This window comes from Mya arenaria, chromosome 8 (assembly GCF_026914265.1).
Source record: "Mya arenaria isolate MELC-2E11 chromosome 8, ASM2691426v1".
Taxonomy (NCBI): domain Eukaryota; kingdom Metazoa; phylum Mollusca; class Bivalvia; order Myida; family Myidae; genus Mya; species Mya arenaria.
This window is the reverse complement of record NC_069129.1, coordinates 36,228,018-36,245,166: the sequence shown is the minus strand read 5'-3', so window position 1 is coordinate 36,245,166 and position 17,149 is coordinate 36,228,018. Positions and strand designations below refer to the sequence as shown.

Below are 17,149 nucleotides of genomic sequence, written 5' to 3'. Positions count from 1 at the left end.
AAACATACGATCAACGCATCTCGCGTCAAGCGGGATCACCTCCCCAACGGAAACTGTACCAAACAACGGTTCTGAGGGTGCCAAGGGAACTAACCTACACATGTTTTGAAACGCTTTTACTGGACATAAAGAAGAAGAGTCATTTTTACACAACGGAATAACTACGTTGTTGTCCCCGAATTGATTAGTTTTAGCATACTTAAGTAAAACAACAATGCCAAAATCTGTCACTGACACATCGTTTCTACACAGGTATTTAGACTTATCAAACTTAACACTAGAATCAGGAACTATGCTTGATTTCCTGCACATCATGTAAAATGCAAACAAAAATAAGCACCATATCGTAGCATGAAAAGGAATAGCAAAATCTAGAACATCATAAATTTGCTTCAAAATATCTGGCGTTATGGGCGGAGCCTGCTTTGGGGAATGAAATAGAAACTTTCCTAGCCCTCTGTAAGTGAGTTGCAAAGAAATGTTGGAAATATCAGGGAAAACTTCTCCTCGCAAGACATGATAAATACGAGCCCCGTTAATATAGTTTTTAATACTTTGGAGAGATTTCATGCTACGGCTTAAAAATTGGGCATATAAACAAAGTGTTTCAATATTTACAGGACAGTCTTGCAAAGAATAAAATACACAAAATAACAGAAATGAGCGAAATGGGTCTTTAAGTTCTTGTAGGTCCCGTGCGAATAAGCAGACCGTTGGGTATGAACTAACTGTTGGCGAAGAAGATTAAGCTCCATACTATTGTTCGATCTTTCATCTGTTAAAAGAAGAAACGCATCTTAAAAGCACGGCTTATTTATACAAATTTTAACAAACTAAGAGGTACCAATGACAATTAAACCATTATAAGTCCGAGGAGGTATTAAGAAATAAAAATAAAGATAAATGTCGAAATGATCAAAATTCATGAAATAAACACTATTGCGAACACTTAGGCACATTAAATGTAGAATTACCAATACATGCATTCAAATGGTCAAATGGGTTACACACAGGTTACAAAATTTACTCAAAAACAAAACCCATGTAGAAATATATGTTAATAATAGTGTATCGACCAATCAATGAATATCACGAAAGTATAACAATATGTTCACCAATCGTTTTCTAAGATAAACACTGAATCATCCACATTTATCTCCGTATATCCATTCAGAAGCGCCTCGTGCGCAAATAGTTCTGCGTAAGAACGATCTAAATGCCAGCGACTGAGTAAGTCTGCAAGTCTGTTGCTGGCCGAGGACAGATGCACTGCTCGAAGCTCGAACTCGCGAGAGCATGCCAAGTATGCTACCTCGCGAAGGCACTTCTGTAAGATTGGATCCTTGGTTCTCCCAGAATTCAAAACAGAGCAAACTGCTTGATTGTCACAAAATATGGATATTTTCATCCCCTGCCATTTCACAGACCACAACTTTAAAGCGACTACAACACTGATACACTCAAACTGAGCTATATTTGAGCACGCTTCAAGCACACATTTGGGAAACTTTTTATGAAAGAATTCACCACACTGATTAATAGCTCCACATCCAGAAAGACAAGCATCTGATGAGAACACTAGATCAACAGTAGACCATTGACTGGTTTTAATCATGGACACACCATTATAGATATGAACAAAACTTATCCACCACTTGATATCTTTCCTAAATTCATTACCCAACTTCACTTTTTGATCATTATTTTTCAAACCACGTAGCAGCACTAATATACGCGATATGAACACACGGCTTGGTTTCACACATTTGCCAATAAACTGAAGTTTTCCAAGAAGTGACTGCAAATCCCTTTTTGAGGCCGATCTCTTCTTCATCCATCTTGGAAGTAGAGAACGAATTTCCTCCAAGCGCTCCGGAGTAATCCGTAACTCCAAACGATCTGAATCCAGAAGTACACCGAGAAAAACCATGATGGGCGAGGGTTCACAGGCCTTCTTAACGTTCTCCTGCACACCAACACGGTGCAACGTATCCGACAAAGCACGGAAAGAGTGATGCGCACGAGAGGGTACGTCAGCACCACCGAAATCATCTAAATAATTTACACACAGTACATTTTGCAAAGATACAATATAACAGATCATGGATGTTACTCGCTGACATATAAAAGCTGCAGAACGTAATCCAAACGGAAGTGCACAGTCTATGTAAATCTTACCGCGCCAACTTATAGATAGAAAATGAATATCACCGGGGTCAACGCGAATCTGGCGATATGCACGTGATAAGTCTGTTTTAAACATCAAAGCACCAGGGCCCTGACACAAAATGATATCCACTAAGGAATCAACGGTTGGAAATGTAAGTTTTATGTCCTCTCCTAAGTACATGTTTTTTAATATTCCACTGTTTACTGAAGTAAATTCTGGCCAGCTCAAATCAACAACCACTCTGCGGCTCGATTCATCTTTCTCAACAGTATTCAACGGCGAAAAAGCCAAGTCACAGCAAAGAGGATTCTTTTGAAATGGACCAACCATAGCAAAATGGCCTAATTCAGTGTCAATGAATTTATCAACATCCAGCGGGAAATTGGTAGCTCCTTTGTGATTTATACTGTCCGATACTGGTGAAAAGTCCTTACAATATCCAATAGGAAACCCATATTCAAGAAAATCACATATTTCATAATCATGATAATCTATTAGAACTGACCGCAAAAAGGAAATATTCCAGTTTGTCTTCAACGGTATCCTAACACCTTTGTAATTCGGTACACCTGAATTAAACACAATATCATGAAGCTTTAAAATATCTTGAAATTTATGGTTCACTGAACAATTGATATCGCCACGAGCATTAAGATCACAAGCAACATTAACGTGAGAGTGCATAGACGAACATGATCTCTCAGGGACGAACGACGAAGACGTCGGAGACATACAATCGCTAGACGCAATGCGATTTGACTGTTCAACACACATATAATCCGGATATGACGAAAACGTATCTGACGAAGCTGAGGACGGATCACAACCCTGAACACGAAAAGGATTATGACATAGCTCAATACATTCAGTTCTTGATGTTTGATGATACGGTAGTCAGGCTTGTTTATGGGGACATGACGCAGAGCCTCTGGATGGTCTCGTAGTTCCCGATCCTTCAAAAAGCACGTGGCGCAAACGTGCTTCACTGTACGTATCTCCGAACCTATCCGCGCAGAGTGTGGGGATGTCTTGGAGCACTCGCCCTTTTGGAACTTAGAGCAAAACCATGTGCGTTTACCTGGCGTTACGTTCGAGGTTGATGATGATCCAGCCGTTGTTCGAAGACTAGCACTGGTACTACTTCGATCTAACAGGAGATTTAAGCTCTCTAAGAAAACACACGTCCGAACCGGATTAAAACTAGAGAACAAGTGCGAAAGGCGCCAAAATAAAGAAGGGCGGACAATTAAACATTCGGCGCTAAGAAAGAGTTCCCTCCCTTGATAATTATTAAATTTTCTCAAAATTAGTTAAATGCGAGTTATCAACAAAAACTGGTCATGCATATATCGGATTACCTTACTAAATAACATTATTATGCAAATTAAATACATTAATTATTCCATAGTATGAAATGAATATAACATAACATTTCCATATCAAGCAGAAAATGATAGATGATATTTTGGTAAATTTTCTTAAGAATGTTAACAGACAAATGTGAATCGAACCTACGTGGTGTTTATGTTCACAGACAAATCCTGTGCATTTAAAAAATATTTTCCACTCGTATGATCCCATATACCGGTTAAGGTGTATTCATAGTAGTGTAAACGACAATTTAATTGTTGAAATTATGATTGTTTATCATAAATTGTTTAAGATGGATGATTGAGGTTCTGTTACATTTACGTCGGCGACACACATCGGAATGAAGACAGACAGACAGACAGGGAAAAGTGACGAATTCCCATAAACTTTTGATCTTTATAATACGCGCGCGCGTGCGTGCGTGCGTGCGTGCGTGCGCGTTCGCGTTCGCGTGTGCGTGCGTTTGTGTGTGTGCTATGCGAGCCGACGGAGATGTGCGAAGTAGCTTTAATATTTAATATTAAAATAAATAATGGATGGGGGGGGGGTCAATTTCACGTTCCAATCCGTATTGAGTAAAACTGATCAAAAAGTGTTTTATTTCTGTCGCTTCAGTTTGTAAAGCATAAATTTCCCTTTTAGCACTGATCAAAGTACGAGAAGTGTATCACTTATGTATTTGTATTTTATTAGGTTTATAAAAGCATTTGCGCTTTGCTGCCTTTAAGAATTTTAAAAAGGAATAGTAACATTTTGTAAGGTTATGTATTTTCGTCATTTGTTGACAGGTTGTATGTTTCGATCATCTCAGCAGACACCTACGAGTAATGCCAAACGTGAGGTTACAATGTATTGCACACTAAACTTAAACGCTTCCCGAGAATGTTTAATAGTGATATATACGACCGATAGTCCGTATGCAAAGGAAATAGAGGTTAACTGTTTCTTTGTAAGATCGCAGTATAAAACCAAAATCTATATTACCTTTGGTGTTCACGAGGGGAAAGATTTTGCGATCTTGTACAGATGTTGACACTGGTACAAGACCTGTGTTCCTTCCTTTAAGGTCGAGGTCACACTTAGTGTTTGAATACTATGGAATACTGCATATAAGTACATAGAGTATAGGTGGTTGAGTCCGGGCTGTAACTTTCTCATGTATACATGGACATATTTTAAAATAGCTTGACACTTGAGTTCAGCATATAAAGACGATGTGTCGCGAACAAGACCTGTCTGTGCTCCTGCCTTTAAGTGTAAGGTCACATTAAGTGTTTCTTTTCTATGGAATGCTGCATATAAATATATAAGACATAAGAGTGTAGGTTGTCAAATATGGGTGGTTTTATTTAATGTTTAAAGGCAATTTAAAATAACTTGCTGTATGTTTTGACACGTAAAGGTAATGTTGCATTTGCAAGACCCACGCTGTATTGTTGTAAAGCATAATGCCATATGGTCTTGCAAATGCACCAGCTATATAGGTTAGCCACAATGTCATGTGGTCTTCCAAATGCACCAGCCATGTTGGTTAGACACAATGCAATGGGGTCTTGCAAATGCACAAGATATAGTGGTTAAACCTAATGACATGTGGTCTTGCAAGGTCACCAGCTATATTGGTTAGACATAAACCCATTAATGTGGTCTTGCAAATGCACCAGTCATATTGGTTAGACCTAATGGACATTTCATTGTTTTTTTTCCCTTTTTTGTACTGATATTATTCAAAAGTCAATGTCACATTCGGGGGCATTCGTCACATACTGTGTTTATGATATGCATCAAAAAAGGAAATTGAATGACAGTTCAGTATTTTTTTCAGAAATGTGCACCAAACCTAACATCATTTCGGAAATGACGTCGTTGAATTTGTGTTCCAGCACTCCCTGAGAACGGGCTTTCATTTTCAAACAGCGGCAAATATCGAATTTATATTTGAATTGTTTGAAACAGTGAAATGGTTACTAATAAATCTCTTTCTAGCACACCGGATATGTGTGATAGGCATATCCGGTGACGTCAGCCGTGCTGGTAAATTCCATTTGGCATCCCCCAATGCCAGATGAGTCACGCGCTGTGACGTAATACTTTTTATTTCTTTTATTATATATTTTAAGTAACTATATTTCAATAGATGAGAACCATAAACATTAACTTTACAAATATATATATATATATCTTCATAACAAAACAAAATAACCCTTAAAAGACTTGATATCGAAGGAACTTATTGACGTATGCAGTGAATACAAATTATTGCGCGTCATGACATCAGTAAACATCATCGCACGCGCTTATTGGTGAAATGTACAAAAATGAGCTTTGTTATGCATTTTCTTCACCAAAAATAGAATTTAAGGTATGCTAGAAAAAATATCTATCATGTGTGTCCGTTCCGGATAGAAAAATCCGGAACGGGAACACATGACAGATATTATTAATAAACCACTGGAAAAGCATGTAATAAACAAGTTCACTGATACTCACTATCACAATTTTACCTGCGTTTATTAACAGTCAATACAAAGCGAACAATCTGACCCGAGAGGTCATTCTCACAACACAAAAAGCGAGTCATTTATATTGATACATCTTGTGTTTAAAAAAACAACACTTCAGACCTAATAAGATGACAGTTACCTTCATCTCCTCCCTTTATTGCCCTGCCCTTACATACTGGTCTTAATATGATCTAAGTACCATGTAGCTAATCGGACTGCGTGATATAAATAACATGCCTATACAGCGAATCGATGATGTATCCTAAGTTGCATATTGCCGATTACTTACCCAAGGGCAATGAAAGCGCCGAAAACGATGAAAGGCTGTAGCCGCGAGACAAGCGTGATTTTACTTTTTGACAATTCTGTTCGTAGGCAATAAAAGTCGATTCCGAAACAAACTTTGAGTGACCTTAAACTGTAACCGATAAGTGCCTGTCATAATATGAGAATAGGTAATGTAAATCAACGAATTTTTAATACAATTAGCTAGTTTATAACTGTGAATAACTGACAAACCCATATGTACTAGGATATATATTTTATGAACATTTCTTTCATCTTGCGAGTTTATTGCTAGTGTCAAAATAAATTAAATGAAACCCGATATCTACTGAAGACGTTTTGATTATTTGTAGTAGATAAAGTAAGGCAGAGTCTTCAAGTCGACACATTCGATTTAGTATTTAGTCCTGCGGGCTACCGCCTTAAAAACAAGACCAATATTTACATACAAGTACAAAAGTTGCTGCAAGATGCAGCGATTGGATATTAGCGCGGGCCAACTATTGGTTATGCAAGTCTATATGTAGGGTCAGAACGAAGTAAATAAAGTGAGGGCAAACATTGATTGTAGATGTCAGTGAAATGAAGTTACTTAAAAGATGACAGAATTGGGCTGTTGTTTTGAAATGAAAATAAAACTTAACACAATAACAATTGTACAACTGATGGTATATCTATGACAGAAACCATAATTGTTTCAAATAACTTTATTCATGAACTGTATCAATATACGCACATTTATAAAATACAACATGGCCACAGTGGTGGTTTTCTTTTGGAGTGGCTGATATGATAGCTGAAATGTTAAATATGCCAACATGATTTGGTAAATTCTGGGCAAAGTTCGAAACGTTGAGAATTTGAAGTACTTTGGTGAAATGTTGACTTTAAACAAGAGTAGCACCAAAGGTTTATCAAAAAAACTAATTAAGGACATCTGCTTAAAACAATGTTTACTTTTGGCTAATAATCAGCGAAACAAGTTGACCGTTATAATTAAGTGATACGAAGCCTTTGTTTCTAACTAAAAAACACACAAAACTGTTTGCTTATGTAACAGATTTTAACACAATTAAAAAAAAATGTATTTAACATAAACTAAAAGAAGTTGGTTATACATGATCTGAAAGAAAGAAGTCTGATCATCATTATTAATGTCATTTTCCTTGTTCTGTGGCGTAGATGATTTATAGGCATGCAGGATGTTTTAAACAAAGGAAACAAGTTTAGCATATACTGACACTTATAGGTAATAAACATTATGTAATCATTATGCATTATGCACTTTTAAGGCATAAGATATAAGAATGATGAGCAGAATGTGATGCAGGTTGACAGTGGTATGACTAGGAAGTTGATCACTTAATGTGTGTGGAAATATAATGACGCAAAAGATTTATGAAAAAAGTGCTGAAAATTATAGGTTACAATGAAATGAAGTGAGGAATATGTTTTAATACATGAAAAATGAAGCATTTGTACAAAGTTTGGTGGAAATGTGTTAATGTTATTTCGCCTGTAGAACTTCTCATTCTTTAAAATATGACATTGAAATATAAGAATAAATACTGCATTGAGTATTATTGAAATGTGAACATATGTACAAACAAGAAAGAACATGAGCAATATGACATTTTATATACATTTTGTATACAACAAAGAGTAAAAAGCATGATAACCAAAAATACAACAGAGTTAGTATGTACGCTGGGAATGGTAGAGTTGTACTAAAATGTAATAAACAATAGAAAGAATATTTGTTATAATTTGGTGTAAGTGCGACAAATACATTATGACCAATACATGGAATAAGAATGCACACAGACAAATTAATACAATACTAAAATACATGCTGCCACTATTTCACTGAAGTATTCACAATGTACAAGAAGACATAAGCAATGCAATAGAACAGGCATGAAAGAAAAGAATAAAAATGAAAATACATGAAAACCTAGTAATATGTACCTAGTAAGCAAATGCACAGTATTTGAATGTAACTATTTATAGGGTGATAAATATCTTTTACATGGGGGGGGGGGCTTAATTGACTCAGTTTCAGTTGTTATGTTGGAATTAATTGGGTTGAAAATAAGAATATTTGTTAAATGATTTACTAACTTAAAAGTTTGAAGTTGTCAGACCCAAAACTATAAATGATATGCCTGGAGTTTTATATTATCAGACAGTATAAGCATTGCTGATATGGTTGATAGCCAAAATGCCATTATTTTTTAAAGTTTGAAAACCCATAAATCTAGAAAATGAAAAACAACAACACACAATGGAATGGTTAACAGTCATGCCAAAAAAAGCAGGGTAAGATGAGAAGTTGAAACAGGCATTCATTTTTAAGCATTATGAATTCTAATGTTTGTAAATGGAGAGTCAGTGCCTATAAAAGAGACAGATTGAACGTTTTGACAACTTTTTTATTTTTTGACTTGAAAGGAGCCATATTTTGCGAAAATTCATTGAAACCAGTTATATAAGACTGCTGACAAAAAAAGATTGCAGATTTTTATACTTAAGTTCAAAAATTGATGTTTTATGCAATTTTCTTAAACTGTTAGTAACAGCTTAAGCCATAAGACATTAATTTTCAAAAGGAAATATAAAAATCTGTGATTTGATCTTTTGTCAGTAATCTTAAATCATTTGTTTGCAGATATTTACACAAAATTTGCACTTTCCAAGACAAACAATAAAAAAAAGTTGTAAAAATGGTAAATCTGTGAGAGTGCAGCTTTAAGCAAAATAGGTAGTAAAGAAGGGTGACATGGCAAAATGACATAGTGATATAAATACAAGTATTTCTTGTAAATTCACATTTTGTAACTGTTTAAGTAAGATGTTGAAAAACAGAACATTGTTAAATATATGTACATATAAGACATTAATTTAAACATTATTTGGAATTAAACTTAGCAAAAGCATAGTGATATGCACAGAGCATTATGTCAACATCAGTGTTCAGATAGACAAAACCTTGAGTGAGAAGCCTTATAATACTGTCAAATGTCTCTGATTTTAGGAATATGTTTTGGAAATAATTATTGAAATTGCAGAACATTTAAGAAAACAATAGGAAGATAAGTTATCATTATGATGAAGTAATTAAATAATGTAAAGATTCTGTAAAGTCATATATGGTGACTTTAAGATATTGGCACAACTGTAACTGAACATATTGACATAATGGTAAAACACAACAATGGCAAAAATGGAAGTACACTATTTTATAAATATCAAATCTAAAATCCCCCGCCACGGAGTGGGGTGGGGATTATTGGCGGATTATAGAAACACTTCGTCAGTCTGTCTGTCCGTCTGGCTGTAACATTTCGTGTCAGTGCTATAACTTACTTATGCATTGATGGATTGCCATATTACTTGGTACAAATGTTGTCCTCATACTCGTGACCGCGCTATAAGCTTTTCCTGCATATATCAAGTTTGGTCACAGTATGCCAGCCTTAACTGTTAGCCTTAACTGAAACAGTAATCTATTTTTAGTAACAGTAGCCTCGACCCTAGGGGGCCAAAAAGCATCCATTAAAGCTCTGCGTAAACATGCCCCATAAACTAAGTTACCATGTCAACCCTTACTTGAGTTATTCAGTACTTACCATATTTCTATTTTGACCTTGACCTAGACCATAACTCTCGGGGTCAAAAACACAATTTCAGGAAAGGTCTCTATAAACTCTTCATATATACCAAATTTGGTACCAATATGAAGAACCTTACTTATGAAGAAGTTATTCAAAAACAACCCTTTTTCTAATAATAGCAACCTTGACCTTGATCATAGGGGCCTCAAACGCATTCCCCCAAAAAGGTCTCCTTAAACTCTTTGCATATACCAAGTTTTGTCTCTTTATGTCAAACCTAGCTAAATTATTCGATACATAAGGTGACTTTGACACTGTCCTAACACCAGCCCGCCCGAACAGTGACACAGGTCATTCTAATAAATAATTTTCCCTTTATGAAAATGTGGTTAGGAATATAAAAATGTGCCTTTCAAAAGAAATTAAAAGAAGAGTAAAAAAAAAACATTCAAGGGCAATAATTTGTATTTAGGGCTAACATGAAGTTGTGTTCCTTGTTGTAAGATAGTTAATAATTCTGCGAAGTATTAAGTGCATTGAATGAAGGTATAGAAGTTTTTTTTATTAAAATCCCAACTTGCCCTAAAACGTTAACCTAAGTCATTCAGGGGCCATAACTTGTATTAAGGATAATATAGAGTTATGTAACCTCATTGTGTGATGGTCCTGAACAGTTGTGTGAAGTATTAAGTCAATTCAATGAAGGGTATATAGAAGTTATCAATAAATATCCCAACCTGCCCTAAAATTTTAACCTAAGTTCCATAGTCAATCAGGGGCCATTATTTGTATAAAATATGACATGGAGTTATCTTACCTCATAATGTGATGGAACTGAACAACTGTGTTAAGTATTAAGTCAACGGAATGAAGAGTATTGGACTTATAAGTGAAAATCCCAACTTGTTCTAAAACTTTAACCTGCCCTAAACCTTTAACCTAAGTCAATCAGGGTCTATAACCTGTATTAAAGATAATACAGAGTTATGTAACCTCATTGTGTGATGGTCCTGAACAAATGTGTGAAGTATTAAGTTAAATGAACGAATGGTATAGAAGTTATTAATAAATATCCCAACCTGCCCTAAAACTTTAACGTAAATTCGATAGTCAATCAGGGGCCATAGCTTGTATAAAGGAGTTATCTTTTTCCATTATATGATTGCCCTGAACAACTGTGTGACGTATTAAGTCAATTGAATGAAGGGTATTGGACTTCAAAGTGAAAATCCTAACTTGCCCTAAAACTTTATCCGGAAACCGACGCCAGGGCTAATAGTATAGCCCACCTCATTCTTCAAATAGTTGAGCTAAAAAAACACAAATGTGATAATATATTTATAACATGTGTTTTCTCTTCAAAAACAGTAAAACAATGATATGACATCACCACAAAATATATGTATCACTTTATCGAAAATACTTAAGGCTTGCTATTTCATTGATGTTCTGAATTAAGAGTCATTTTCCTTCTTTTTTTTAGCCAAAATAACCTTGACATTGATCTTACCTACACTACACACAATATGAATAGTCGTTTATTATATGTTCAAATATTCAAGAATATTTTAGGTAACTGATCGAACAACTTGTACTTCTATATTCCCACTCTTGACCAGTGGTTGTGTACAATTTCAACATACCGGTCAGGTTGCGAGAAAAACAAATTGCCTTGTGTTGACTTGATGTAGTGTCAGCTAAAGCATTGAGGCAGGTTGTTTTGTTAAGAATCAATTGGTCTTTTCACGCTTGCAATGACAAGTTTTCCATTTGCAAACTTTACTCTAGCGTTTATAGGGAAGAGCACTGTGAGGTAGAAGTGAAGTGCAGTATCGTCACCAATTGTTTTCAGTTCAGGTATTGTGACGAGGTGTAACTCAACTGTTGATGATCAAGGTGGAACAGTTTCCGCATTTCATACCTACTGCTGCGTTTGATAACAACCTCAGCTGTGCAATAGTAGGTCACTTGTGTGAGGGGCTGGCTCTAACATAGAGGACATTTGTCAGGGTCCATTTACTTGTTGCCACACTCTAAAAAGATATGATAGGAATTTGTTATGATATCATGATAAGTAAATGTAGCACTGAAGACCTGATAACATGAAACATGAGAAATAAAATAACTCTAAACATTAAACTGAGGTGAAGTTGTTAGGTTTCAAGGTTGATTTCATAAGCTTTTGAAAAGTGAATTGACAGTAATTTGCAATTTGATGTCAATTCTGAATCAGGTTATACAAATCAAAGATTGATACATGAATTGCAGAATAATAATTAAGATTAAGTATTTATATACATGTAATGATTTCATTAATTTATTCAGCCATTGAGTTAAACAATTTTGTTAGAAAAGTGAAAAAAAATGTTATTAAATTTTTAGGAAGGCTCGTTTAAAGGTCATGTATTTTGTGCGAAATAAATATCAAAATGATGTCTAAAAAAAGATTATATTGTGAAATAATGTAAGCCTGTAGTTATTTTTTTTTTTAATCAGTATATGAAATTGTGAATAATTGTAAATACATTCAATTATTTATTCATTGAAATGCTTCGAAACATCCATATATTTTGTTTTATTAAAGGTTGAATGTTAATACCAAAAGCAATGCTATTTAAAGTTGCAGTAAAAAAATTGCCTAGCTTTAGTTGTGTTACATAACAAAACAAAATGCAGAAGGTTTTGGATTTCATGTTTAATATGAATGCTGGCTATTGTTTAGAAACCATGAAGTTAACAGGAAATTTAGAAAGAGAACAAACCTGGTTTTGGGCAGTGGGGCAGCACTGATATTTGTGGGCTGAAGAAAACTCATTTCTTGGAACTCCTCAGTCCTGGCCCATTATTGTTGGTGCTGTTTTTTGTCATCTTGAAGCCCTATCTGTTCAATATATAACAACTCTTGTGGTAGAAACTGGAATGTAGGATGACAAATATAAATATACATTTTATTGAGACAGAATTCCGTAAAACATGTTTATTATTTTAAACTAATGCACCAGTCAATTGTAACCACGGCCCCCAAGGTCCGGGGGTATACCGGGGAAATGAACCATGTTTTTTAACTTTCAGGTGGCCGTGTAGTGCCGGGTGAATGGGATGGTTATGTCTTCGCTTTAAATATAGCGGGTAATGGGCCTAACCTAGGGCCCCTGGGATGCGGGGGGCATTTGGAGCGATTTAACCATCTGTTCAACCCCGCAGGACAGGATTTTAGCCAGGGTTGCCAGTAGTCATTCTAAAATGCCGTCCAGGCTTTTTTTTTAATGATGGTTAGCCTGGAACGTCATTCATAACAAAATTCGTAAACATGTAAAAACTGTCTATGAAATGAAATGGTCTTCATTTGTATTCTATTGCTTAAGACTGCCAATAAATACCTTAATTCTTATCAATAACCATATCCATTTTGCAAATTCACAAGCTATTTCTTCAAATAAGTAATTTAAATACCTGATTTCAGTTGAGAGGAGCTTTCTTACTGCCCAAAAGAAAAAAAGGTTACACACAACTATACTTTAAGGTTTCAATCTGAAGTAGTATTTTTAGTATGGATTACCTTCCCCTAACACTATCATTATCAGTTACCACACTTTTGTACTTAATGAATTTGAAAAACATTTATCGTCACATACAGGATTCAAGATTTATTTACAAACTATTCTATGGGCAATGTGGACAATGCATACTATTATACACACATTGCTTAAACATTCATATGCTTTGATTCTTGTTCTTACAGAAATTTCACACACTGGTAAACCTGGGAGGAAAAGTGCCCCCGGTGTGGGGCTTAAACTCACAACCACCAGAATACTAGCACGGCGCTCTAACCAACTAAGCTGACCGGGCAGCTGGTTGTAACCAATGCTGCCACCATTAAAGTATTCTGATTGATGGATATAAGGAAGTCCCGTTGTTATTGTCTTCAACAAGCCTACCGCCACAGCCTGGCACAGGGGACCTAGAATAAGACCAGAAACCGCCCCCCCCCCCACCCCCATGATATTTGCCAGTCCGGGCAATGTCAACCGCAAGAGAAAACCAGTGATGGTAAGTTTTACAAATAATCGGTAGGACCTGTTTTAAAGCTTTTTATAACATTTAGTTTTACTTTGCTGTACAAAAGTTATGGACTATTTGTCCAGAAAAAAGACAACAACCACAAAACATACAGTTAGCTATTTTCTTGTCAATATTTCATTATTATATACATGTAGAAAGCAAACATCAAATGCAGTAGCATTTACAGCCAGAATTAAAATATTTAACAAGACATGTAACTGATTTATTTTAATAGTGGCATCTTTTATTTATTTCAGGAAAATGGTCATTTGAAGAGAGTCCTTGAAGTTGTTCAGCATGTTGTGTTGTTGGATTCTTGGAAGGATGTACCTATGGTGTTAGCTTCAGTCCTGTAATATAACACCAGTTGTTTCATATTTAATATCAGATTAATACATTGTTGTGTTGAAAACATTACTTAAACTTTGACATTTCTTTGGTGCTTATACATGATATTGTAGGTGTACATCTCTTTATTGCAATGGCAAATATATTTTAAAATATATGCATAAGCAGAAGTTATTTTTCTCTATTAAAGCTGCACTTTCACAGATTGATCGCTTTGACAACTTACAAAAGATCTGATTGTATTTATCATATTTTGGCTCAAAGAGGTTTGCTTTGTGGTTATATATAAGGACTTGATTGAAAGAATGACAAAATTAGCCCCATTCTCAAACAAAAAAGTGTCAAAACAGAAATCTGTGAGAGTGCAACTTTAAGAATGGGATAAACTTTCATTAAAGATAATAGATTTACGTAATTGGCACCAAATATAAGAATAACATCGAAATCATGTACATGTTTGACTTGTTCATTATTCATAATAAGAGACTACAGTGAGTCTTTACAGCACATGCTTGGCAGAATCAAGTGAACTCAATAATTGATTTAAATGATTTATATGAAAATAAGAAATCTATGAAATTGTGTCGAAATGACTGCTACAATAGCCATTGTTTACATGAAATAAATTGATTTATACAGCAAATAAAACCTTAACGATTCAGACCGTTCTGTTCTTGTTTTTTGGGGGTGGTTCAGATATAAATCTGATTTTTGGATGAGGTCTTGCTGATGTGGGCCGGTCCCGGTGTAAGCTTGTCAAATACACCAAACAGTACAGTAGCTGCTTGAGGGTCAGGGTTTACTTGACTGGGTTTCCCGTCGACAAAGTGCTGATATGAAAATAAGAAATCTATGAAATTGTGTCGAAATGACAGCTACAATAGCCATTGTTTACATAGTATCCATACGAGTAGATGAGATTCGGAAGCATGCGCTGGTTCGGACAAAAATTTAGTTTTACAATATTTCCTAATTTACTTTGAAGGCGAAGCAGTTTATAAGCTTATATTAAGGTATCAACTAAAAAAGCTTGAATGAAATCAATCGTGTCCATGTTGAACCTTATCTTAAATGGCCATTTCTGCCGATTTGACAACACAAGCGAAAGCATAAATGTACGATGTTTAAAGTTTAAAAATAGTTACACTACCAGTAATTAAGGTCACGGACAACTTCAGTATTAAACAAATTTAAAGCGGATTGATTTGCCCCCCCCCCCCCCCCCTTATAAGCAACTAATTAGTTATTTCAGAAACATACTTAAATCTCTCTTTCCGTTCTATTTCTTCACTCCTGTTCTATCTTACGCACTACACAATGTCAAACTTTTCTTTATTTTTATACATATAGAAATACATGAATATTAAATTCTTCGTTGCGTCTCGATTTCGCCATCCACTGTAACAACTATCAATGTCTGTTAATTCTCCTTTAATGTACTATTGTGAATTATAAATCAAATGTGACAGCACGTCAACTCTGGTATTTCACAGCACATGCCATTTTTCTAATGATATACAGAGAGACTTAGAAAAAGCATAAATGTGTACTCTAATTGCTAGTAGAACTCATTCTTGTTATCTCATGCTTTCAAATATTGACTATCATGATTCTTTGTGATTATATGTCGACTTGCTATTATGTGTGTTTTTGAACTCATTAATTGTATCATCAAAATAAATACTGTTTAAAACTAGAACTTAGTTTTCTTCAATAAATCATTTTAGTACACACCCAAGTGATCATATTTGCTGTTTTGTTGCGTTTTGAGATCCATAATGATTGTCCATCCGGAAGGTAGTTGCTGCATTAATGAAACGTATACACATCTTATTTACGCGAAAAACCGATAAGCAGGTTCGATCCCCGGCTTTGGCGCATGTGAGTTTGGTATGTGGTCACCAAGCAGGACAAGTAGGTTTTCTACAGGATATCCCGTTTTCCCCACAACACAAGGCCACACTATCGCGTAAAAACGTGCCAACGAGAGTGATTCATATAATCATCGGTTGTAATAACTTGTTTCACAATCGTTGTAAAAATATGTTTAAACTAGTAATCTTCATTATTTTGTTATTGGTCTCAGGCCACAAATACTGGATATATATATATATATATATATATATATATATATATATATATATATATATATATATATATATATATATATATATATATATATATATATATATATATATATATATATATATATATAGCTTTATCTAGGTGTAGAATTGTGCATTGTTGAAATCACTCCAACATGTTGGTACGAACTAATGGCCCCGAGACCACTCATTGTTGTCTGCTCCAAATCCTAAGTAAAACCATTGACTGCCTCGTTTATTCCAGTTGATGTTTTTCGATTTGTAAAGCATTTTTCTCTTTATCAGGTAATTAAGAACCAACCCTGGTACATATATATTTTTATTTGCATACACAATACGATAGAAAAGTTCATTGCATTGGCTAACCTATCTGACTATAATTGTATGATATTGTAAATACAATTTATTTTCCGGATATAATAAATTTCGGATAAATAAATATATATAAGTTATAATATTTTATAGCTGTTCGTCTGCATATAAATCGATTTAAGATTATCTGTTTTTGCAATAAATTAAGTCTTTTGTCTTGGCTTTTGTGACAGCTCTTGTGTCCACAGTGGCTTGATGACAAAGGCTCATTAAAGTCACAATAAATAATTTCAACTAGCCAAAATTATATTTTATACATACTTGAACATGTATATCATCAATATAATACAATGCCATAAACATAAAATGAAATTT

The 17,149-nt window shown here is 34.8% G+C and overlaps 2 long non-coding RNA genes across 4 annotated transcripts; both read right to left on the bottom strand.

Annotated features, from left to right (window-relative positions):
- Positions 1-6,904: 6,904 nt before the first annotated feature.
- LOC128245152 (uncharacterized) lies at positions 6,905-13,611 on the bottom strand. Its single transcript, XR_008263067.1, has 3 exons — positions 13,398-13,611; positions 12,707-12,858; positions 6,905-11,977 (listed from the first exon to the last, which is right to left on the bottom strand). It is a non-coding gene; the product is annotated as an uncharacterized LOC128245152 (long non-coding RNA).
- Positions 13,612-14,036: 425 nt separating this feature from the next.
- Positions 14,037-16,226, bottom strand: LOC128243860 (uncharacterized). 3 transcript variants are annotated; one of them, XR_008262921.1, is made up of 3 exons: positions 16,092-16,226; positions 15,022-15,187; positions 14,037-14,359 (listed from the first exon to the last, which is right to left on the bottom strand). It is a non-coding gene; the product is annotated as an uncharacterized LOC128243860 (long non-coding RNA). The 3 variants fall into 3 exon arrangements; XR_008262920.1 differs by lacking the exon at positions 16,092-16,226 and adding an exon at positions 15,618-15,677; XR_008262919.1 differs by lacking the exon at positions 16,092-16,226 and adding an exon at positions 15,419-15,487.
- Positions 16,227-17,149: the final 923 nt, after the last annotated feature.